We start from the raw sequence: 27,518 nt of genomic DNA, 5'->3' as shown, positions 1-27,518 counted from the left end.
CTAGATCCTTAACTAGAAAATTCTCTCAGACTTCCACCAAGGAGGCAGTTCACTGAGGAGTGACGGTTAAAAACTGTAATTACAGAAACGTCATTGTAAATATGCTAAATACCAGAAAGCATTATTTTCCTCCTCACGTTTTCTGAATTCATTAGGCTATTATTCCAGTTGATGATCACTGGTCTAGGTCTCTAGTTTCCTGAGGCTGTGATTATCATTGAGGTCACAACAGGTCATTTTATACAGAGGTTTGAACCCACAAGAGCTCAGTTTTCCAGTGATATCCAATTTATGCAATTACAAGACTGTTTAGGGACTCCAGCATGCAGAAATATTCACATACAATAGGTGAAAATGAAACATTTGTACTGTACATTTTACAGTGTTGTAAACGGTCGCACATAAAGTTGGAATCAAACATTCCTCTGTTAATTGTGGTTTCATTTTCATTGTGATATGTTTGGAAGATATTGATTAATTACGTTTTGAGAAGATAAACACTTATACATATATCTGTCAAGAATAAATCACAATCACAATAATTTTATGGAAAGAGGTGAAACTTTTTTTATTCCAACTTCATTAGCAGTGTACTTAAAAAAAATGTAAATAGTATCCTCCTGATATTAACTGCATAGCTAATCTAATGTTGCTGTTTAACCAACCAATCAGTCAGACTTCATTTTTTATAGCACTTTTAACGCAAATAAAATATATATAACATATTGCTGCTTAACATATTGTCAAATAATATTTAGTGATTGTAATAATCAAGTGTTATCTAAGGTTTAGCCTATTTACTGGAGTTGTGAGCAGTGTTTTTCACTGCATAAGAACCTTATGTTGTAACTGGTGGAAAAAAAGAGGATTTTGAATGCAAAACACATAAATATAAATTATTTTCTCTTTTGCTAACTGACTGACCATGGTTTTAGCAGGTAAATGGCCTTCAAGTTCTCCATAAAGAGGAATAAATGGCCTGTGCCGAAGCAACCATTCAGGCCTTCATTAAGTCCTGACAATGGACAACTTGTCAAGTATTAACTCTTATAAAGCCTTATTAATTATGACTAAAAAAGGATAGCAGCTCAATAGAGAAGACACCAGCAGCTGTATACTGTATGCTTATTTGACAGTCACACCATAAATGTGTTACAATATTTCACAGTGTTTCCAAGGATTTGTGCAAAACTGGCCGCTATCTCCATAATTATATGTGTGTAAGATTCAAGTATTTCAACTATTGAGTCAGATTATAACAGCAGTTAGAAATATGATTTTATCCAATAAAAAACAAGGTTAATATGCACTGTGTTCTGACATGCATTCATGTGTCCAATTTAATAAAGTAAAGTGTCAGAGAGCAAGGAGAATCACTTTGAACTCTGAACCTTTTTCACTCGCACCCTTTCTTGCAACGCCGACACCACAACAACAAATCAAAAAAAGTGATGTGTGAGACAAAGAGCAGGCGAAAACAACAAAGTGTTTTCAAAACAAAAAGTCTTCAGAAAACAAAAAGGCATTAAAAAGTGACCATCAATGATTTTCAGTGTTGCTGCAGCTGTCAAAAACAAGATCAAATCAGTTTCTACGAGTCATGAAGAGAAATAAATATGTCAATTAACTTTTGACCCAGATTAATTTAGACATTTTGTGGTTTTATGGTTAAATTACATTCAGATGCAGCTCATATTGACAGCTAATGATTATAATGACCTTTAATATCCTATTATATTTGTGGACTTGTATGGCCTTCGTGCAGTTCCAGTGAAACCGACAGAGTAAAAGGCTTTTCTGTGGCTGAGGACACAAACATCCAGTATTTCACCATCGCATTCTGAAATCACTTGAAATATTTGAACTATTTATACGCCGCGCTTTTTCCCATCCTTCTTTTGTTTGTGTTTGTTGTGCTGTGTTCTGATGTTTTTGCTGTTTATTATCCTCAGTCTGACTGATACGGGGTTTACATTCTTTCTCTAGAGCACAGGAGAAAAGCCCACGCACAATCATCTTTTAATATCTGCTCAAATCCCTGCTCCTCCTGCCGCCTGAATGGTTCATACTTTTGATATTTTTCCCCCCGTTCTTAATGCTACGATTGAGACGCGCGCTGGTGTCTCACACCCACCTGTCCTTTCAATGCAAATGCTTTCATTTCTCCACGCTCAAATGGCTAACAAAATAAAAGATGAATTAAAAGAAGGGGGGGGGGGGGGGGGTGATCTTAGAATGTGTGAGTAAGACTCAATGCACGACATGTTGAATGGAAAACGTCTGTTTCAGTTTCTGGTTTTGATGATGGCAAATAATTCACAGTGGGATGTCACTTTATGTGTACTGGGCCCCCAAGTGCACATTAAACCAATGAAAAATCTGTTTTCCTCTTATTTAAAATAAACTTTCTTCAAAACAAATTATGTATGCACCATTTTGGGAACACAGAACTGAACTCTCACCAGTGATTCATAGACTACTGTGTGAATAAACATCCTCTAATTGCTTTGTCTCCACTTTAACTATTAACTCTTCAGCACATTATAATCATTATAACTGACTTCAAATTAAAAATAAATGTATTTTCTATTGGAGAAACGGTTGACAGTGTGCTCTGTGGTTAAAAAAAAAGTAACAAGGACACATTCTCTGAAAAGTTATTCTGTGAAGTTTCAAAATAAGAGTGGTCACTATTCTGAGCGCCACAATAAACTCATTGATGTTGAAGTGGAAGAAGAAAACTCAATGACGGATGTCTCAAAACCTGAGCAACTAAAACCAGCACTACCTGCAATTGAAGAAACCTCAATGGCTAAGTGTCGTATGTGGGCTTTTTATTTTGATGAGTGAACCTATTTTATTATATTTAAGGATACAGCTGGTGTTTTCAGGTCGGTTGGTTCATTTTTTTGGTTGTTTGTCTGCAGGTTTATGGAAAAAATACTCGCCCAATATTCATGAAATTTAGTGGAAGGGTGAAGCATGGACCAAGGAAGAACCCATGCATGCTTGGAGCGGATCAGAACCATCAAATGGATAAACTAATTATTTTTCAATTTTGTAAACATTACGTATAGGGAATTTTTGCTGCATTCATGTGGTGTCTGAATAAATGCTGTCAAAAGAGGCAAAACAAAGAATATATTGTAGTCAAATTTGAAGGCAGAAGCAGAAGGCAACCTCTGGGTCTGAGCAATGAGGCAAACCAGGAAGTGCCTTATGCTCCATTCTACCGAAAAAATCCAACAGGGGGCGCTGACGGCGGCTGCAGAAGCATTTGGGTCCATTCATTTCAATACAAAATGAGAAATCCTCTCACTTGATTTATTACCTCAGAAATTGTTTTTAGGACAACACTATGGTCTCAATCGTTAGTAAAAAATATTCCTCAAGACAATTTGATGTTAATAGTTCAAATAATGGCCCCATTTAGAAGAAAATAGAAGATAAATAATCGTATGATTTGGGGCGTGGCTACCTTTGATTGACAGGTGGCTAACAAGGCAAGCCGTCATCAGGAGAGAAGGAAAGCAATGCGTATCCATGGCAACTTGTCAATAAAGCTTAAAAAAAAAGAGGAAGTTTTCCAATTTGGTCTCATAACTTTGAACTTTCACACTGTATTTTCACTTAATGACATTTTTTTTTTTTTTTATTAAAACTGTTTTGTTTAGCGTTGGTTGGACTAACAGACACTCCAGGAGTCGCTGTTCATTATTCTTAGGTAAGTCACATACATTTTAGTTTCTGTTTTTTGCTAGCCAAAACTAACATCCCAGTTAATGCTAACATGAATTAGCAGCGACTTCGATCAGTCAGGTTGAGGTGTAGAGAGGCGTGTAAGTCAGTGTTGTCAGATCCCTCTCGCTTCCAGTTTCCGGAAACAAGATGGCAACTCAAGACTCAACACTGAACTCGATGCCTCAAACGGGCCCATGGTCCACAAACTGCTTAGACCAAGAAATATAGACCCGTTATATAAAATAAGTGACTTAAACTGTGGAAGTGCCTTAAGCCTGCATTCTTTCTTATGGCCAGCAGAGGGAGACTCCATTGGTTGCAAAAAGAAGTCAGATGGTATAGAAGTCTAAGAGAAAAGAACCCTTTTTCTCAATACAGGTTATGGTCTCAATTGCTAGTTTCATGTCCTCTCCAATAGATAATAATGTAAATGATGGTCCCATTAAGAGTAAAATAGACGATAAAGCAGGGTCACACCCTAAAGCGTGCTGCTTTAGGGTGTGGCTGCCTTGTGATTGAAAAGTAGCTACCAAGGCAGCCTGTCAATCAGGATAGAGCCGCAGCAATGTGTATTCATGGCACTATGTACATGTAAACAGCTGTGAACTTGTTTTTGTGTTTTGTTTGGGTTTTTCGTCTTTGACACTTTCACATTGTGTTTTAAACTGTCTTGTTCCGCAGTTGGCCATTTTCTTGTAAGTACATGTCTTTCTAGGCCTGTTTTTCACCAGTCAAAATTATTTATTTATTCATTATCCTTAACCGCTTATCCGCACTCGAGTTGTGTGGGACTGGAGCCGATCCCAGCTGACATTGGGCGAGAGGCAGGCTACACCCTGGACAGGACGCCAGACTATCACAGAGCTAACACATAGAGACAGACAATCACGCTCTCATTCACACCTATGGGCAATTTACGTGCATGTCTTTGGACTGTGGGAGGGAGCCGGAGTACCCGGTGAGAACCCACACTGACACAGGGAGAACACTGGGGTGAAACACTTTAGGAATGGTTAAGTTGTAGAAGAGCGTAGTTTGCTCACTTTATTCCCACACTGAGAAAGTTTGTCTCCCATAGCTCATGTAAGTGATAAAGTGCTAGCTATTGTGATTCATGTCAGAGATTAAGTGGTTCTACCGATCCGCCAACCGCTGCTTACAGTATACACGGTCATGTGACTGATTTCCTGTTTGATTTTGGGCTCCTCATGCTTTATCTGATGTGCTTTTACTTTTCTGGTGTAAGGTCCACCTCCAACTGTACATCACTATGAAACAAGGCCTTAATTTGCTATATACATAATATACTGTATCATGTATTTCCCATTTCCTTTTCATTTAAGCCATGTTGTATTTTAGTTACTCAGTAGCATTCACAGCTCTAACTTTATCTGAATCAGATCAGTGTGATGCCAAAGGGAAGCAAAACATATGTCATGTAACAAATGTTACATGACAATGTTAGTTGTATTAATTGTTTTCCATACATGTGTTTTCAATGACGCATGGTTGGAGACTATGCTAGCATGCAGCAGTGACAGTTCATCAGTCTATCACATGCAGATTAACACTACTTCAGAGTTTCCATTTCACCCTGCGCGTGTTAGGACTGTGGGAGGAAACCAGAGCACCCAGAGGAAACCCACACAAACACAATATGTATGCAGCATATGTTTAGAATTTGAACTTTGCAGTTCATATATTCTGACTCAGATGTGTCTTCATTGCTAGACCATCTAATGATGTGAGACCAAACATGACATGCTTTTTTGCTTATTTAACTTTGACTTAGTGTTCTGTGATTTCCTGCTACTTAATGAGCTAAATTATGCATTTGCTTACCGCTCTTCTGTATCAGCTTTGATGTGTTCAGTGATAAAAGCTAAAAGTCCCTAACCTTGTGCAAACGAGTGAACACAACACAGGCAGACACGTAGAAACACACACATACACAGAGAAGATTGATATAAGTGAGGCATATGGCATGGGTCGAAAGTGCACACGCAGTCGCATAAGCGTCTGCATCCGTATTGAAGCCTCATGAAAGGAAAGTCAATTGTGATTGCCGGGGCAGTTACAAGATGACTCACAAAAGCTGTGACACCGTGTTTAACAGTTTGCTTTATGGGGGCACAGCAGTCGGGCTGTCTTCTCACAGCTGTTCCGCTGCACTTTTACAGCTGTCATTGAGGAACTGCTGCAGGTGTTTCTGCTGCATTAATCTTTCATATCCACCAAGGAAACTATCAAACAAAACCATCCAAAGAGGACCACAGAGAGTACAGAATTCCAACAGAAAATGGAAGGGTTCAGAGATTTTTGTTTTTTCAGGGGGGAAAGCATGACATGCTTTCTAGCAAGTCTTTTTTGTGACTGACTCGCATGTTGAAGACATATACAAAACGACAGAACTTGATCTGGCAGTGTTCAGGCTCTTCTGCTTTTAAAAAGCTGGAGAAGCTTCAATAGCTTCTTTGTTTTTTTACTTTCTAAACACAAATACACAAAGATGTATGGGTGGCTGGGTCCTGGTGCAGCTGCAGACTCAAGTGTTTTTTTACCTTGATAAGTGTTCTGTCACAAGTGTTAACCCTCTGAGCTGAGAGATGAATAGCAGATGAACAACACCACAGATGTGACTTGCGTCATTTGGTCCAAGTCTCAAAGTCACTTTTTCCAGTCCAGTCGAGTCACGTTTTATGTCAATTACGTCAATTCAAGTCATGTCACTGGTTACGTCAAGTCAAGTCACAGGTTATGTCAAGTTAATTCAAGTCATGTCACGTCACAAGTTACGTCAAGTCAAGTAACTGGTTACGTCAAGTCAAGTAACTGGTTACGTCAAGTCAAGTCACAGGTTATGTCAAGTCAATTCAAGTCATGTCACAAGTTACGTCAAGTCAAGACAAGTCATGTCAAGTCAAGTCACAGGTTATGTCAACTCAATTCAAGTAAATTCAATTCAGTTACGTCAAGTCAAGTCATGTCACGTCACGTCACAAGTTACGTCAAGTCAAGTTACGTCAAGTCAAGTTACAGTTTATGTCAAGTCAATTCAAGTCATGTCACAAGTTACGTCAAGTCAAGACATGTCACTGGTTACGTCAAGTCAAGTCACAGGTTATGTTAAGTCAAGACAATTCATGTCACATAACGTCATAATTCATGTCATAAAATACGCCAGGTCAAGTCACAGGTTATGTCAAGTCAAGACATGTCACTGGTTATGTCAAGTAAAGTCAAGTCTTGTCATGTCACATCATAATTCATGTCACTGGTTATGTCAAATCATGTCATGTCACAAGTTACGTCAAGTCAAGTCACAGGTCATGACGAGTTAATTAGAGTCCTTTTTGAAAGCAAGTCCCAAGTCAAGTCCCAGGTGAGTTGAAGCTATATTGAGTAATTAGTGACGACAAGTTGAATCACCGGTTATTTCAAGCACTGGGGCTGGGTGATTTTGATATATACATTATCAAAACAATGTAAAAATGTCCATTGTATATATATTTTTCTATATGACAACACTTCGCGCTCTGATCCTTGCTTGTGGGACCGAAGCTGGAGCATATCATACACGCTATCATAGAGCAGTATATTATTAATAATAATAATTTATTTTTTCATGTAGAGTGTCAACCAGTACAACAGTGTAGCTCACGTTGTTTTCATGTAGACTAATTTATTGATTTTTTTATTGAATAACCAGACAACATGGTATTTATATATATATATATCTATATATATATATATATATATATACATATACGGGATAGACAATTGTAGCCATATTGCCCAGCCCTATGTCAACCAGTACAACAGTGTAGCTCACGTTGTTTTCAATAGTTTGTGGACAACAATGGAGCTCAATGGCACAGAGAATTGCAATATATCAAATATATCAGGGTTTCAACACACTCACAATACTTGTAGTAGGATTGCTTTTGACCTTTTTTCACCTCTTGCTAAGAAATAGAGATATAAAAAAATGTCATTCTGCTGGTTTGCTCACACAACAGTACATAATATAAGTGAACAAATATCCTCCAAAAAAACACATACCGTGTGTACTTTATATCAAAGCAGTGGTGATCATGCCTACTTCTGAAGAGCTACTGCACAGAATGTTTTATTTCCCTTCCTACTTTTATCCACCTGAGTCTAATAATCTGCTGGTTATGAAGCCCTTGACAACTTCAGCTGCTTGTCCAAAGTGTCCAGTGCAGTACATCTTACGTTTTTCAAGAAAAAGTGATCTGAGATTAAAGGTCAATTATGGTGCTTTTCTCCCACCTTGTGCTTCGTCCCATGAGTAGAGTTCAGTTGAAACTACACAGCCCTTGGTTCACTAGACACCGATCAAAACATCACTTCAAAAACACACTGCAGAGATGAATATGGAGATACACTTTGGCTGGCAGATTTTTCATACCAAATAGAGGGGTGGGAGGCAACTGGGATTAGCACTCACGGTTCGTGACGCAACGTGCGGAGGATCGGCCATGCGGATGAAAACGCTTTAAAAATTAAAGGTTCCCATCTGCAAGAGGCTGCTGCCGAGTCTTCCCAGCGTCGGACTCGCGCTGCTTTAGAGGGCCGGTTGAATGGCTGAACAGGTTAATGCGACATTACACAAACAAGAGCTCGCTCCCCACGTTCCGCTGTTTGGAAACAGGGAAGAGCAAAGAGTTCAAGTGGTCATTATGGATCTGGAAATGTTTTGTGCAAAAGGGTAAATATTTGAAAGTGCCGGAAGTCTGACACCATGAAGTGTGTTGACATATTAATAAAAGCAAAAGGCTGTTTTGGACCTCTTTCAAGTGGTAAAAATTTAATGCTGGAAGCACAACACCAGTGTCAGGGCATCAGAGGACTGGGCAAGTCAAACATCATGTTCTGAAACGTAGCCACTGCAAACAGCACAGCGACATGACAAGATCGCCTCAACACCAACCAAAGACCTAAGAATGGGATGTTTTATTACAGATGCTGCTAATTTCAAAGGTATTTCTATCATCTATTTGAGGCCAATTTCACTAAAAAGTTATTAAAAATACAATTAATAGAAAATATTTCTTATTATATTGTCAGAATACTGAAATTTGTACCACAGGTACTGCTGCAGTCTCCATGTTCAAGGTGGTATTTTACTGAAATTATCTGTACATTGCCCACAATTCTTTATCACACAATGACCTAGAAATAATCCAGTTGCTAAATTTAAGATTTTAGTGCATGTAAATGTGTGAAAGTAAGTAAGAATTTGCTTCTTTATCCCTTTTAGATGGGAATTTGTTATTTTACTTATCCCTATAAAACATGTAGGGTCTGGATTAAGTGAAGTAAAACATCACTGTTAAGTCCCAACACAGTAAGAGGTCTTGGTAAGTCCCCAGAGGATAAAAGAATAAGGACTTTATTAAAAAGAAGAATAATTTTGCATATGTCACATCCCTACGAGGGATTGGATATTATCTTTTCCATAAGTCAATGTCTCACAGGCGACAGTGAAAGCCAGCACCTCAATAAAACATGCGTTTGTCAAAACTGTGCCAAAACTGTGCAACAAGATGTTAGAAAAAGCCAAAGCCAGACTGCTGTCTCTTCATTGCAACACGACTTTAACAGCTGTAAATGGTTTTATTCTGTTATTTGTGTTCGAATAGAAAAGTATTTTGGCTTAATAATGCTCCAGCATAAAAACATGCAGAAAAAAAGATAATTTTGAAATCATAATAAAAAAATAATTTGTATGCAATAAAAAAACGGAGACAGATTTTTGTGTATGGCTGCAACTGGCAATTATTTTCATTATTGATTGAAAAATGCACAATATTTGATCAATTAAAAAGGTACACTTTGGGGTATTTGACCACTAGTAGCGCCATGTTTGTTAAGTTGATCCTTGTTTTGTTTGTATCATGCACATGCATAAGGATGCTGTCAGGCTGGATATTATTCCACTAATCAAAAATGCAAAGGAGCTAGCATTGTGATAGAAAACTGCTGGCAAGCAAAGCTGAATATAAAAAAAAAAAATCACGACTTTAAATATTTAAAAAATCAGCTGTGAACATGTGCTATGAGGAAGGAAACTGATTCAGCATGTTTGTCAGACCTTTATGATGCATGCAATGCCTTTTCTATAGTTACACTGAATGACGGAACAAGGCACCTTCCATTCATAAATTTTGCAGAATGTAAAATGAAAGAAAATAGTGGGAAAATAATTTAAAAAAAATGTCAGAGTTCCAGGTGATGTCTTCAAGAGTCATTCAATGAAAACCAAACAAAGAGGGCAGACAACCACGGACTCATTTGGCTGGTAACTGCCAGTTAACAGGGTCACTTGTTAAACCGTAACACCGAGTTGGTGCCATTGCCTCCAGTAGCCTTGCCTCTACCTGGAGAGTCTACAAAACCCGAGTTGCACTCGAACCCTGATTTTCAGGACTCGACTCAGACTCAAACTCTGATAACTGAGTTGGACTTGAACACTGGAGACTCGGGACTTGGACTCAGACTCAGGCACTTCTTTGGTGACTGAGACTCGGACTCGAACACTGGGGACTGAAGACTGACTTGGGAATTATTGACTTGACACACACATCAATTATTAGCTGTCATCTTGAGTTTTGTATCATTTAATTTATAATAAGTGGTGGTTTATTAAAGTGGCATAAGTAATTCAGCTGGTAGAGTGCATTTCAGAATGAGACACAGTATTGGTTTGTATGCCACTGATGTGTATGACACTGTACACATGTTGGTACGAATAATCAGATGATAAATTACAGGCCATTTCCGTTCATTCCGTTTCATGTACTGTAACCCAAAATAAATTTTCAGAGGCCATTGTAGGCCTTATCACCTTTGTCCAACTCCAGCCAACAGTCCCTTATTTGCTGATTGCTGGTCTACAACTTTTTATCAACGGAAGAACAGAAGCATTCACAAAGAAGTGAAACCAGTGACTTTGCAGTCACAGAAGGGTCTGACTTAACTGTGTGAAATAAAGGTCTTCTGTGGTCTTGATACGTTATTGTGAAGCAACTTCGCCTCAAACACCAACAACAATCCGTCCTGTTTCAACACTCCTGTCTCACAGTCACTTGCTGTAAGTTAATCCTTGCAACAGCACTGGCCACTTAACACAAACCAGCCGTGACAACGAGGGGTGAGAGAGCTAGCAGGCAAAATCACCTTTTTGTTGTGTCAAAGCAAGTGTGCTCAGAGCTCTGTGAAGAAGAGGGTCTCAATCACAACTCATCGTGTCTACACTCAGACAGTAACCCGACTGGAGGGGGGCTGATTCCAGTTTGACAGAAGTGGATGGGCGGTGAGAACAAACTTGCTGGGCGGGTTGCAGCAACGGACATCAACGATTAATCATCCACTTCTACATCAGCGGTGCAACAGTGTTCTCTTTGTCTCTACCAACAAAAGCTGTCTACACAAGGCAATTTGAAGAATACATTATCAGGTGTTTTAATCATTTCCAACAGGAGGCAGGTGTGTGAGTTTTAAATTGCAAATTATTTTTTCATCATTGATGGTAACAGTAAGACAACCTGGCTGGCACAGAGTCAGTTTTTAAACACAGGCAGCGCTCCATTTGTAAAAGGCCATTTCAGACCTGTTTGTACAAGGAGCTATCAGACAGCCAGTATAAAGTCCCTCATAATTAGGCTAATTACACAGAGGGATAATATGAAGGTTAATCACATGATAAACATTGCAAATACCGATTTGTTTTCCCCATTAGCTATTGTGAAGACCCCAACCAGTTGATAACCATTACAAATGAGATTTAGAGCTGTGACTACTACAAAGAGTAAAGAACCCCACCCCCACCCCCACCACCACCTCCCTGAGCTAAGCAGGGAGGAAGAAACAAAACAGGGTAACGGGTTAGAAATGAAAAGGTAGCAACGCTGCTTTCATTTAACTGTTTAGACATCATATGAAATGTATTCTCAAGTTGAAAATAGCTTCAAGGTGAGAAATATCTCAGCTACTGTACATCTGAGTTTACTCTGTTTCATACACAAGCTGCACTACATTGCCATTTAAAAACTGGAGGTGTTCAGTGCACCATTAACAGGTTTATGTCTCTGCTTATGATATGATTTGACACCATGACAGTCCTTTGATTTAGTGTTTCGCTCTTTTTGATGTGTTTGTTTATGGGTAAGCATGTGTACATATGATGGATGCATAGATGCATTACTAAACAGGCCTACCGGAGACAGGCCCGAGGGTCAGGGAGACAGAAGGGACCACAAAGACTCAAAGCGACGACAACCGCAAAAAGACACAAAATGACTACAAAGACTATGATGAGATGCAAAACTACAACAAAGGAACAACAAAAAGATGCAAAGTGAGTACAAAGAGACTTAAAACAACAACAAAAGGCAAGAGACACAAAATTACTACCAAAACATACAAAACAGCAAAAGAATAAAAAAGAGACACAAAACAACAACAAAATGACTACAATAGATACAAAACAACAACAAAATGACATCAAAGAGACTCAAAAAACAACAAAAAATGACTATGGATACAAACAACAAAAGGACAAAGAAAAGCAAAATGAGCACACAGACACAAAAAAAACAAAAGGCCAAAAAAGGGACAACATTAACAAAGAGACACTAAATGACTATAAAGAGATTTAAAATCACTACCGAGACACAACTGATCACAAAATAACGACAGAAACAGTAAAAGACCACATCTCTTTGTAGTCATGTGCAACATGACTACAAAGAGATGCAATATAGCAACAAAAGAACAACAAAGAAACTGAAAAACCAACAAAAAAGAGACACAACGTAACAAATAAGAAAAACAAAATGACCATAAAGAGATTAAAAATAAACACCAAGACTCAAATGACCACAAAATAACCAAAAAACGACTATAGAGACTCTAAAAGACCACAGAGAGACCTAACGTAACAACAAAAAGCCAACAAAGACCCACAAAATGACTATAAAGAGATCCAAAATCACTACCAAGACCCAAATGATCACAAAATAACCACAGAAACAGTAAAAGTCCCCAAGGAAATGCAACACGGCTACAAAGAGATGCAATACAGCAACAAAAGAACAACAAAGAAATTGAAAAACAACAACAAAGAGACATACATACAACATAACAAGAAACACAAAATGACCAAAAAGAGATGAAAAGAGATTAAAAATAAACACACAAATGACCACAAAATGAGTCCAGAGACTCTAAAAGACCTCAAAGAGACACAACACAACAACAAAGAGGTGCATAATGATCACAAAGAAACACAAAACAACAACAGTAGGATACAAAGAGACGCCAACATGTTGGCATGAGAAGCCTATGCTTGAGCTGGGCCACATATTGAACTATATTGATAAATTCTATCTTTTGTTTTTGCACAAAGTGTCTCGAGTCAGTCATTAGTCCTGTAAACGGTGATTCACAAATATGAAATATATTTTCTTTCTTTGGCTACAGCATGTTTTATTGTGGAGTAGGAAGTGAAAGCAGAACTTTCAGTCCTTGTTATATTCCTGACCTCTAAGTTCTATACAAGCATGTACAGAATTTGAGATCCTCAAGCAGGCGTAGGGCCTTTATCTGTTCCAGAGTGACGGTTTCACCCTATTAAGAAGTCTCTCTCTCAAGTAATTGAACTCAAACTTCTTAAGTCATTTAAAATAGTGATTCTCTCCATGGAAAGCGTACGCTCACAAAACCTTCTAAGCTTTTACAACCTCTTCTTCATTATTGAAAATTTTTATTTGTGTTAATAAACTGTTTAATTAATCTGTAACATTCATACATAAAAAGAGGCTCAGAGAAAGTTCGAAGGGTCAAAATACTCAGTGAGAAAATCTACTGTTTGAACATGCTCTCTGTACTTCTTTTGTACTCAGAAGTGTCATCATTCATTTCAGAAATACAGCAAAAACAAGAATCGCATTCCTGCATCGCTCGGGCACAATAATACCACTTATTCCACTAGATAATAGCTATGTTTGTTAAAGTAACTCCTCAAAACTTCTTAACAAGATTTTCTGAACAGCTGTTGAGTAGTTTACTTGAGTTGTTGGCCTTTGCTCCCTAATGACAGAAGCACAACTTTTCTGTAAATATGTGAATCTGACTTTAATGCTGACTGACAGCTTGTATTGGCTTGGGATATATCAAATAGAATTGGATGGCTTGCATGACTGGAGTATGTGCTCCTTGATACTGCAAGTGGTAAGATGCGACGTCTCAGGAGTTTATCTTATCTGAGTCTCAGGAGGTTACTGACTGACAGCTGTAAATATATCACAACACAACCTTAACCATCTCCCGCATACCTCTGTGGTAGATAGCAGACTTGAAAAAATATATTTGCATCAACAATAAACAAAGAAAGGATCCGTATATTTCACATTTTCGGCAAATCAATAGCAAATGACAGAAGATGATCTGCCTTCACTTGATTGTAATGGGTAATGTTCTGGGATGGATGCATGAATGCCACACCTCTAGATGAGAATTTAACAATGCAGATGCAATTTTACCATGTGGTGGCTGCATTATTCAAGAAAAACATTATTAATAATAGGACGACAGTAAGCTGAATAATAATGCTCAGGAAAAAAAATATATCTTTGTGTAAGGCAGCAAGGAATTTCATCCTGTATAGAATACAGAAGACAAAAGGGCCCAACGTTAAAGGCAGACATTATACTAAAACTACAGCATTTTAAATTGGAGCTTTCATATTTCTGTTGGGGCTACACGGTGGTGATGTGTTTAGCACTCTTTCCCACAGCAAGAGGGTCGCCGGTTTGACTCCAGCCTGCAGCTCTTATGTGTGTAGTTTGCATGTTCTCCCCGTGTCAGCGTGGGTTCTCTCTGCGTCCTCCAGCTTCCTCCCACAGTCCAAAAACAATGCACTTAGGTTTAATCGGTGACTCTAAATTGCCCGTAGGAGTGAATGAGAGCGTGATTGTCTGTCTCTGTGTCAGCCCTGCGATAGTCCATTGACCTGTCCAGGGTGTAGCCCGCCTTACACATACATTTATTCATTTTTTAGCTGTTTCAATTTTAAAATGTTATATCTAAATGTAATTTTATATGTCTCTTTCTGGTGCTTTTAATGTTTTCTGTAAAGCACTTTGAATTGCCTTGTTGTTGAAAGGTGCTCTACAAATAAACTTGCCTTGCCTAAATAAAAGTAAAAGTGGCAGCCAATATATCCGCATCTAAAAATTTCAGATGGTAATAATGGCCTAATTGTATTAGATTGCATAAATCCCGGCTGAAGATTGTTTATTTGCTCACTCGATAAAAATGTAAATAGTACTATTCACGTCTTAATTATGTTTATCATGCAAGTCTTTATTGAACCGGCCTTTCAATCTATGTTAAGAGACAACATTGGCTCATGATCTCCTCTAAATAGCATCTCATACTTCCTGTTCTAGCATACAGCAAAATAAATAACATGAGCGATGAGTGATTTAACATCCAAACTGCCTTGCTGAGCAGCTTAAGGGGGAACATTGGTCCTTGCCTCCAAAAATGTCAAACAGCTGAGTTGAGCCTATGACGGCTGGAAAATTAAATCAAACTGTTAATCCAGAAACGGCAGAGGTGACAATGAAGGACCATTACTCAACGCTGGCCTATAGCTACACATGTCACTCTCGGATAGGTAGCTAATAAGTGCCTTTGGTTTTGGAACACACTGGGGCAAAGTCAACAAAGTAAAGCTTATCTGGGAGGGAACAACAGTGTGTGAGAGAGAGAGAGAGAGAGAGAGAGAGAGAGAGAGAGAGAGAGAGAGAGAGAGAGAGAGAGAGAGAGAGAGAGAAGAGCTGCAGACTTGCCTTGAACAGATAAAACATCACATCGAGCCATCATTAATTGGCCTCATCTGACAGGCATTGTCCTAGGGCCTCTTATCACAGCCGAGGGAATGCTTATCATTCAACAGGGAGACTTTTTTCTGTAGCTACCTGCACGGACTGGAGGGGGAGAGAAAAAAAAGAAACGAGTATGGTACCATCTTCAACCTTGATGTGTTAATTGCTGCCTTTCATTTCTAAATGAGCACTTGATGTTAAGAAGTGACTCTCAATGGGGTCTGCTGGTACACTGATACTAGAGGAGACAGTAGCTGCTCTCTACACTTTAAATGTGTTCACTGTGGTGGAAGCAGTTGTTCTACGGATGTATAATGAGGCAAAAATGGTGAAAAGTGAGAGGGATTGCAGGGCGTTTCAAGGCCACTCTACGATGTAAGTCTAGGTCATAATTATGTTGAGTGAGGTTTCTCTGAAAAAAACACACAAAGACTCTCTAAAAACTTTCTCAGATGTAATTTATGAAGACACAGACAGACAGGAATCCTCATCCCATGAGAAAAGTATCAACTGCGAGAGGACACATTTTACTGTTGGACAGAGTTAATTATCATCCTGAACTCACAAACAAGTCAAGTGACCGGCCGTCCGGCTCTAACTGCTTGTGCTGGTGACGACTGGAGTAATGAAATATGATAAAAGGAAGGCAAGCGTGTAATTTGGGGGATCAAACTGTCAGCTGTGTGTATCTTTATAATGGTATGTGTGTGGTGCAGGGGCTGTAAATCAGCTTTGAATACATGTTTATTTAAAACCAGCAGCGATATGGTTATCTCACTGCATTTTTAATCAGGTTTAAAATGCATCCAGTACTGTCTTTGTTGCAACACTATGATATGATGATCATGTAAAGTAGAGCTATAACTATAAACCAAAAAAAAAAAGATTCATACATAAATATTCTCAATCGTGTTATTTACATTATTACTATTTTATGAAAGCAATGCCTATAAGAAGAACTTATCTTATCCCCAATTCAATTCTGATTTTTTTTTAAACTATTAAGTGTCTTTATCCTTAGGGCTAGACAGTAAATAATTTAATATTTAAATATTAAATAATAATAGTTTATATAAATAATAATAATTTATATAAATAATAACTTAATAAATGTTCGCTGGTAATTCAATCAATAGTTTATATGTAATATTCACATGGTGAAGCCTGTTTTTGTTGACCATGTGTGAAAGCAAGAGTATTTTCTCGTGCAATTAAGAAATTTAGTGCAAAATGAACATAACAGTTTCAAGCAGAATTATAGAGTAACATTTACTGTATATATATATATATATATATATATAGTAAATGTTACCACTACAACCACTACACTGACAATGTTTACATTCATGCACACAGAGGAATCAGATGAAGACACATATTTTGGGGGATGTAGGAATGGAACAATAAAGCTAAATGAATGAATTAAATTCTGCTGCTGGAAAAAAAAACTACTCTTAGATTATTTTAACCAACATTTGGGTTACACAATATTCTCCATCATTACTATGCAAAGAGAACCCTGCCCTGAGCTGTATGCACTGTTGTATTCTGGGTAATGGAGCTTAAAGGGTTGATAGGCTCGTAGTCTAGTTTTTGATATTCCCTAAAAAAATATTTCATATCAGATTTTTGAGGAAGTTTGACTTTGTGTGTGCTTGTTATTATAAATTTAGACAACATTATTATCAGTGGTAGAATGTAACCAAGTACATTAGCTCAAGTACTGTACTGAAATCCAATTTTGAGTTAGTTGTACTTTTTCTGTAATTTTATACTTCTACTCCACTACACTTTGAGGCTTGAGTTCTTTTTACTCCACTACATTTAGCTGACAGTTTGTTACTTTTGGGTCAAGATTTAACATAAAAAACATGATACATTTGATGTGATAAGATATTTTTTTTAATTAAACCTCATAACAGTATATTAAATAGATAAAAATAGCCCTACCTTGAGGAAATTAAAATGTTTCTTACATAAATGCATCAATACAAATAATCTAATAACATATTTAGAATATATAAAACACTTTAAAATAAAATACTTTAAGTACATTTTGATGCTGATACTTTTGTATTTTTACTTCAGTAAGTTTTGAATGCAGGACTTTTGTAGTGGAGAAATTTCACAGTGTGGTATTAGTACTTTTCCTTAAGTAAGGGATCTGAATACTTCTTCCACCACTGAATATTAAGTATCATGATATCTATGATTCCATCATAATATGATTTCATTGACTCATTGACATCTCAAACTAACTGGTGTGTTTGCCCATTTTGTGTGGTCTGTTAAGGCTAAAGTAAAAGCTGTCAATCTAACTCTGGTGTGGACTAAACATCTGCTTCTAAACTCAATCTGTAACATTAATGTGTGATTTTAGCATGAATTGGAAAAAACAGAGGTACAATTAAAAGCCTGGATCTATTAAGAGATGTATATGAGCAATGTAAGCATACTTAGTGTGCAGGTGTACCTAAAAGTGTATTTTTGAGTGTAAGATCATTAAGGGAACCGTGGTAACATACAAGTGAATTAGCACTTGAATGCAGGGATTTCCCTGATCAATCAGAGAGTGAAAAGGAGTTTAAAAATAGGTGTGTATTTTCCCACTTCCTCATTGAAAAAAAGAAATTGCGACATGTTTCGACCACAGCGTAGCTCTGCCATGATAATATTACCATAATACCCATCTTTTTGTCCCACTTCAACCTGTTTTTCACAATTTACCATGTAAGAGTTTCGACTATTGACCATGATGCAGGAAACCAAAAACTTTCCAATCCCCCTGTTCCCTGTCGGTCTATGACTTTTTAAAAAAAAAATATTTTATTGCAGGAGTTAAAAGAAATGTGCATTTGTTTACATTTCATGTCTTTTAGCAATCCTGCATGTTTATATATTATTTTATAGTGAGTAACTTACAATTGTAAAATTAAAGTAAACAATAACATACATAAGTAGATAAATGGATAAAGAAAATAATAGTAAGGTTGAGAAAAAAAGGTAGACTAGTATGATGATGTATGTACATATGTACATTTACTGTACATAGACAGGACTATCCCATATATACATACAGGTGTATCTCAATATATTAGAATATCATGGAAAAGTCAATTTTCAGTAGTTCAAGTCAAATAGCCCCAACCAAGTATTAAGTGCATATAAATGGACATACTTTTCAGAGGCCAACATTTACATATTAAACATAAACTTTCCTATGATATTCTAATTTATTGAGATGCACCTGTACCTACATAAATCTACATATACATCTGCACACTGCATCTTAAAAAACAGGAATCTCAGGGCTATATACCGTAAAATTATTTAATTGTGATTCTCATATCAGATCCATTTATTCCAAGGCTTCAATTATTCTTTTTTTAAATTTCTGATTCTATTCTTTCCCTATAACTAAATGTTTGCATGAAGCAGATCAACTAAAAGGCAGCACTGATCCCTTTCATTTGTTAATGTGGACCAAATGAACCACACTGCAGGTGTGAAATCACCATAAAGAATAGGTTGAGAGCTATTTTGACGCTGGCTAAAGAGCAAAAACTGACATATGTTAGATCCTTTTCCCTGATCTAAAAGGATATGAGGCTAATCACTGTTTGCCTGGTTCACCTCTGCAGTAGTATTGGTTTAGTGACATGTACAGAAAATCCATCACTGTAACAGAATAAAGCTCTGAAGTCTCATCTTTGATGTTAATGTATAATCTCCCCGACATCCTGAAAACTGTGAGATCTTTAGAAGTCAGACTGAATTAACACAAACCTCCCAAGAAAGATGTGTGGGAAATTCCTATGAAATTGTGAGACAATTTATTTTCTCAGTTCTGCCTTTGTTGCATTTCTAAGAGTTGACAGAGATGTGTCAGCTCCCATTTATGTTTCTAAATTCATAGCAATAACGGTATGCATACTTAAAAAAAAACCTCTAAATTGTGAAGGTAGATGTTCAACAGGCAATGCATTCATAAAAGCATCATGTTCCAGGAATAGTTCAGTCCTTTATCGGTTGCTCCAGCAACACATTAAGTTCAGTTCATAGGGATAAAAGGTTTGAATCTAACAGAAGTACACCAATCAGGATTTGTCCTCTGAAACACATAACATCACATAATAGGCCAGAATGAATGATATGTTTTCTCTGAATAATTGCCTAAATAAAACAATTTATCATAGCCAGACACAGTAAAAACAGAAATTATTATTGGATTTTAAAAATTCTGAAGATCCTTGAAATCATGAGTGACGAATGAATCGATCACTAGTTGATATTTAATCAAAATCACTTTATTTTATAAATATGTTATCCAAAAAAAACCCCATCTGCACTAACCAGATCCTTTTAAAAATGCAACTGAGAAGTCATGAATGACTGCTGAAACCAATAGTCGTGTGACAAAAATTCAGTGAAACTTGAACTTAACTGCAGGCTGTTTACACAGAGCAGAGTGTAGTGGTCAAGCGAGGTTGGAAGTAAATAGTTCAAAATCTAAAGCATGTACAGCCCTTAATATTGGCAGCACCCGTGGATACTTTGGAAAAAGTTGTTCATATAGATTTTTTTCCCTATTTTTGCTAAAGAAATTCAACTGGTGATTTTTTGCAAAACGATCGGACCTAAGAGGCCAGTCAATGAACAAATAGTCATAATAAATACTTGGAAGTAACTTAATAAACATTGAAAAGCCTATGATCTAATTGCAGAAGCCCCACACAGGTCAGGTCAATCAATCAAATCAATATCCTTTATTTAACCAGGTAAAAAGAAGACTCATTCAGATTTAAAAACCTATCTTCCAAGAGTGACCTGGCCAAGATGGCAGCACAAAAGCAAAATGGTTACACCAAACACACAATACACAAATAAAATATAGTCTCACACTACAAGAAAACAAGAGTTGGATTACATGATTACACAGTGCAATCACAAGATCTAATTGAGCTTATTTCTCTGTCTTTTAAAATTGACTTGAATTCCCCCAGAGTCACAAGATGTGTCAATTTCAAGTCCTTCTGCACATCGTTCCAGGTAGACAGGGCAGAAAATTTTGCTCCTTTTTGCCCAGTTCAGTTCTGACTCTTGGGACCTGCATCTGTATGAAGTCCTGAGAACACAGGCTATATTAAATATTTAGGCAGAAGCCCAGGGTGTAAGTTTTGAGGACATTCAGAGCCTAGACTGGATTTTTTTTTTTTAATTTATGAACAAGCTTTGTTTTGAGGGTTTTTTATGCAGTCTGTCACCTTGTGCATATTCAAAGTACAGTTGTGCAAAAAATAATCACATTGTGAATTTATTTATTTTCATTGAGGATTAGGAAAATGCTCAGCAGTTCACATGGCACCCTACCGTGGGCTAGATTTGGTCCTCGGGCCCTCAGGTTCAGTATCACTGATTTACGGCATTATAATTGTGTTAAACTGCACAAAAATACTTTTTTTTTTTTAGTTCTCCTTACTTTTAGCAATAACTGTTTCCATAGAGGTGCAGGACTTATAATGAAATGAAAAACGAGCCCACAGTGAGTAAAATGTGACACGAGCAACAACAAAAAAAGGCCCTGAACCTGCAGAGGATTCAGAGTTAACTTTGATTGTTGCACATTTTGTAATAAATATAGAGAAATTAGGGGCTTTAAGTTGTGTTTAAATGCTGCTATTGCTGTCATACAACAGGATAACACAGAGACTGAATATGTTACCATCACCTACACTCCATGCAGGAGAGTATCTGAGGAGAGCTTTACCGTTAAATGCTGCAAGGGATAGAACATACCATAAATCATAAAGCTAAGTGAAAAGAATGTTCTACAGTGGTTGTGAACAAGATGTTTCTTTGCAAAACGCCTGCTGACCAGATGCAACATTGAGCAGAAAGTAACAGTGCACATAGCTGAACAACAACAGCACTGTGGACAGACGAATGGAAAGCAAGACGTAAAAAAAAAAAAAAAAAGCAGAAAAAAGTCACAGAAGGTATAATCCCTATACTGTAAGCATGGTGGATTAGCGGATTTCTGGATTCCTCACAGTCTCTGCCATATGCTGCTGTAGCTACACCTTTCCATTCTCACTCAGCAGAGATGTTTAAATCCTTCAGTGAAGTAAACCTAATCGAAGGTCTTCAAAAAAAAGCTCCTTCAATTACGGACCCTTGTAAGCTTTTATCAACACAAACATCAAATAATACTTTTCCCAAAGCACGATGAATCAGGACACTTCTGTTGCTTTTAGTGCTCTCTTTAAAAACTTTTGGTCGATTTATCATTCTGTGACAGCGAACAGAGATTTCCCACTTAAGCAAGATTTCCAAACCTTTCATATCGCAGGTATTGAGCTGTTATTTTAAATGTTGAACACAGCTTATCCTCCACTGCTACAATAAGCACCGCACATCTATCCTCTCATTCAAACTTCTATTGGGTTTTGGCTTGGGGACATAATCCCTTCCCCGGCTCACTCACTGGCAAAGCCACATAGAATCAAGTCATCAATAACACTTTGTTTACTGAATACAGATGACTTTGCTGAAGAATCCCCTTAGCGCAGCACAGGATGTAAAGGCATGAATGAGCGTAAGCTTGTGACAATTTCATCGGAGCTCTTTTAAATACTTGAGCTGCCGTTTAAGCAATTGCAGCAGACAGAGATTTCGCACCGCAATTGTATCCGAATCATTTGGGCTTGGCCCCGATGAAAGAGGGCTGACAAAAAAGCCTGGGTGCTTTTACCCCTTTGTCTTGACTTGCAGGTATTGCTCCAATTGTAAACTCTTTTCTCAGGAGCAGGAAAAAAGGCCCAGTGGGTTGGCAGCTGCAGCACCCTCTCTATATTCTACAGCGCTGGGCTGCAGGACCACAGATACATAACAATGAGCAGCTTTAGGTCCGTAACTTCATCATGTCACACTGAGCCAGGGTTTCCTCATACTCCCTTTAACACTCACAATACCAGTGGCTAAGCTCGCTGTAAGGTTCTCAGCCACTGAGGGAGAGGGTTATTAAACAAACAACAATCAGTGACAAAGAGCTGCAGATTGATTACAAGTTGATCATCGACATTTTGGGGTCATATACCGTACAGCAGAGGCTTTTTACTTTCTTCCATTCCCTGTTTTTGGCTCTTTTACTTCAATTGCTATACACACCAAATATGCAGTCATGGAAAAAATATTAGACCATTGTTTTCTTTAATTTCTTGTTCACTTTTATGCCTGGTACAACTGAAGGTACATTTGTTTGTACAAATATAATGATAACAACAAAAAATAGCTCATAAGAGTTTTATTTAAGAGCTGATATCTAGCCATTTTCCATGGTTTCTTGGGAATAACCAAAATCCTTATCGCAGGGGGGCTGGAGCTGATCCCAGCTGACATTAAGCGAGAGGCGTAGTACACCCAGGACAGGTCGCCAGATTATCACAGGGCTGACACATAAGGCTTGTTTCCAGTACTTTTTGGAAAGCGACTGACTAGTTAGTTCCCCTCAGCCTCTGTTCCAGGTACTTCTGTAGCGGGTAACCCCCCGGAGTTCGAATGTGACAACAGACCGATGCGGCAAGCAGTGTTGCCAACTTTAGCGACTATTCAGAGCCCTCTAGCAACTCTTTTTCCGAAAAAGCGACTTGCAACAAATCTAGCGACTTTTTCTGGTGTTATTTGAGACTTTTGGAGACTTGTTCCTACTCTTCTTAACGAGTAGCGCCATCCCAAAGCACTCACTATCGGCGCAATCCTCCCAGCTGCAGTCAGCAGAGCAGGACATGTTAACCCCTCAACGTCCAGTTTGCCCCAGTCTGCAAATGAATCACGCATGTGCAAAATCGCCGCTCAGTAGCGGCTCAGAAAGTACTTAACCAATGCAGGTACTTTGTGAGCCGCTACCTGAGTCGCTAACCAGTGAAGTTGGGTGGATCCTCTGTCCCAAGCCACAACCATAGCGGCTCACTAGATGGAAAAGTACCTAATGGAAGCTCGCCTATAGAGACAGACAATCACGCTCTCATTCACATCTATGGGCAATTTAAAGTCACCAATTTAACCTAAGCTGCATATTTTTGGACTGACGGAGGAAGCCAGAGTACCCGAAGAGAACCCACGCTGACACAGGGAGAACACGCAAACTCCACACAGAAGAACCGCAGGCCGGAGTCGAACCAGCGACCCTCTAAGTTGCCTTATATACCGTTCACTCAGAGCAATACTTCTAAAGTTGGGCAGCTAGTGAAGTGGCTAGTGCTGTGATGACTGTTTTTGCACCTCTTGACATTGTATGTTATATTATAAAACTGATGACATATTCACTACAGTGCAGGTGCATGAGGTCACATTCACACAACACATTCTCACTTCCAGTGTAGACAGGAAGACGAAAACAAAAATAACAGAGTGGAAGCACTTCCTTGTTGCTTAAAGCCATAAGGTCAATAACATGTGTACAGTAAACAACGTGATTTGACTTTTTTGATCCACAGCGGAGCACATCACAGAGAGATTTTCTTCCACAGCAGATGAGGACTTTAGCTCAGGGATTTCTTACAGATCGCTTTGGCAAACATATTACAGCACAGATGTGTTTTTTAATGTTGAAGCATTCTTGAAAGGCCTTGGTAGAAGAACAGAAAAAATGTAGGCGATTGTGTAAATCTAAAATTTGGACACATTTGGACTTCCATGATTCATCCATGGATCACTTCTGAAAATAAATCAGATCTTTGTCTCGCTCGTGGAGAAAAACAAAGTGCTGAAATCCTGCTTGGCCAGAAGCATCTGTGCAGCATCAGCGGGGCCGGGTTAAACACTTGGTCCTTGAGCCCAGTTGTTTGGACTCTTATTTAATCTTTCACTGCTCACACTGCAGCGCTATGACCCCTGGCGACACCCAAAGAAGATTAATTGAAAAGCTAAAGTTAAACTAGTTGTTTTTGGAAGGCTTTATCCTTAATTGACTGATAGCTATTGCTGTTTATGTGTTCCTGCTGCTTAAAACCAAATCCAAACCAGCTCACTGGTCCATTTAAAGATCCAGCCAGGGTATCTATGTCAGCCCTCTTAATCACTCTGGGGTTGTCTTAATCTTTCCATTTTAAGCATGTCTTATTTACTTGTTTTCTGCTCCTCACTTTCCTTGTAGAAAGTGATCGCAGCTCGGCTGAAAGCTCCAGTTTTCTCATGGAAAGCTCCAGTAATTGTTTGAGAACAGTCCTTCATCCTCAGTGTGTAAACACTGTGCTTGATAGCGAGCATCAAACATATCTGCAGAGCGTGGAACAAAGGGTACAATTGCTCTATCATATGCCAGTTCAATACACCATTATTTTCCATTGCATTGTTAAGGCGTGTGGCCCCGCTCAGGCAACAGAGCAGCATTGATTCAATGAAATAGATTCATGCTCACAGTGTTTGCATTCTAAATATGCACTCTGCTAGGAAGAGCGTCCCTGTGCCAGACACAAAGTTACCCAGAGAAAATAAACTGAGGGATAAAAATTAACACTGCACAACTGTCACGTGAAAGCAAGTTTAATCAATGTGGAACTAAACAGCAAAACAATTTAACTGCATTGGTTTTATTTAGCTTTTCCAAGACTGCATGTGGTAAAAAAAAATAAAATAAAGAGTTAGTATTTAACAGTAACATACTATTTCAAAATGCATGAAATTGAATATACAGTAATATAAAATAATTAAATAATGTAAAATAATTGTTCTGGGTAACTATTTTGTATACAATACCACAGGTTAATATACAAAAAAAAATGACTCCACCTGAAATTTTTATCTTTTACAAGCTGCTAGTAGAAGCAGTGTGTTTAGCAATTTTGCATATTTTGGTGAACATATGGGTGTTTGGAACATACTGAGCATACAGATGGGAAAGTGAAGTGAGAGGATTATGTTACAGGAGTTGTTTGTGGCGTTCCTGTGGAATTTTACTTTTGAAAATATAGTTTTTCTTGCTCACTTTGTGAATAATTTATTAAAACTAAGAACTAAGTTCTGTTCAAAATCTTTAGGGATAAAATTCACCTGATAAAATCTTTTTTTTTTGGCCTAAAAGTAATCATCACCAAATATGAGTTTAAAAATACTGGAATGAGCTTTTATTATACCAATCATGTGTACATGTTTTAATTGTAAATAAATACATTTTAAAAAAGTAAAGTTCACTCAGGTTAATTAAGGTATTGAAAATAAATACATACATTTTTATTTTTTAAAAACAAAACATACCAAAAGCTGTTCCCTATGAAAACTAAAACATATTAAATTACTTGCTTACTTGAATTATATATTAATTAATATATCTACTTATTTTGTATTATTTATTTAATTTAATTTTTATTTTAATTTAATAATACATTTTTATTTTCAATATAAAAATAAAAACATGCCAAAAGCTGCCCCCTATGAAAAATAAAACATAATAAATTACTTACTTACTGACTTGAATAATTTATTAATTAATGTATCTACTTATTTATTTACGTTATATATATATATATATATATATATATATATGTTTTTATTTTATTTTTTTAAATAGTTTGTTTCTGGGGTGGTTGGGGGGGGCATCTAACACATTAATTTGATTTTTTTCTGGGGGGGTTTTGTGCTTCAAATAAGTCTGGCTCATACAGCCATTCACTTCTGGATGGCGTAGACTAACGCCGTCTGTGACGGAGCACCTCCCATCGGTGCATCCGTTTGTGATAGCATCTTTAGGATACACCTCGACCATCATAACTCACTGACTCTTATCTGCTGGTGTCTGGCTGAGCAGAAACTCTATAGTAATGGGGGAGAAAGAAAGGAAGTATAAAGACATGAGAGAAAAAAAAGAGAGCAAGATTGCCCCTGTGGCATTACTGCACTGTCAGCCTCGTTCATCCAGATCTGCCAAATTTGATGTTAATGAGTTGCACAATCCCATGATAAAAGCTGCTACAATAGAGTCATCCTGGGTCGTTGTTCAGCAGTGCTTGTGAATGTAAAACTCTTCAGTTCATGTATTAGCATCATTATCGATTTGTATAGCATTTCTTCCAGACCATCCTATCAGTGTGTCATGTTGTGTTATGTTTTAATGTTGAATTTGATGAGAAATCACAAAAATCTGCTTAATTTGACTCAAATTCAAAGCATTAAATCCCCAAAGACTCTTGTCTCATATTGATATTAAAAGCAATATGTTAAGTCAATGCCTCCTGCATGCATGGAGACAGAGATTGTATCTGAAGCTGATTTACACTTTGTTTTTTGGTTCTTCTTCAGTTGCTTAGAATATTGGCAAGAGAGGGTAGAAGCAGACCATTTGGTGTTCTCATCATTTTCCAAGGGGAATCAAAAAGTAACATTCTGCTGAAGGTAGGTTGACAAATTTATACTAAACTTATATTCTGATACAGAACATTGATCTTTACCTTACAAGACAACAATCTAGCTTCTAAAGTAAAGGTTGGCTGATACAACACACACACATAGATCATGGACTTTTTCACCACAATAAGCCAATTAATTTAAATCACCATCATAAATGTATATATAATGATGAAATGCACATTATCAAACGCTGCATAAAATACCCTCTCCACTGTGTCTTTTCATGATATATCAGGTCACAAGGGCGCTTTACTGGTTTTCTCTCTGTTTACATCCGACCACATTAGGCCTTCTGGATTTCTTCCTAAATTATACAGGTGCATCTCAATACATTATAGATATCGAATATCATGGAAAAGTCGATTTCCAGTAGTTCAAGTCAAATAGCCCCAACAGTGCATATGGATGGACATACTTTTCAGAGGCCAACATTTCCATATTAAACATACTTTTTAA

At 37.6% G+C, this 27,518-nt stretch overlaps 1 protein-coding gene across 1 annotated transcript in view; it reads right to left on the bottom strand.

The window, feature by feature from the left end:
- lpp (LIM domain containing preferred translocation partner in lipoma) overlaps positions 1-27,518 on the bottom strand; it is a 203,641-nt gene that overhangs the window by 134,166 nt on the left and 41,957 nt on the right. The window lies entirely within an intron of this gene.

This window comes from Centropristis striata, chromosome 9 (assembly GCF_030273125.1).
Source record: "Centropristis striata isolate RG_2023a ecotype Rhode Island chromosome 9, C.striata_1.0, whole genome shotgun sequence".
NCBI lineage: Eukaryota > Metazoa > Chordata > Actinopteri > Perciformes > Serranidae > Centropristis > Centropristis striata.
The sequence above is the reverse complement of the archived record's forward strand: the minus strand, read 5'-3'. Positions and strand labels throughout refer to the sequence as shown.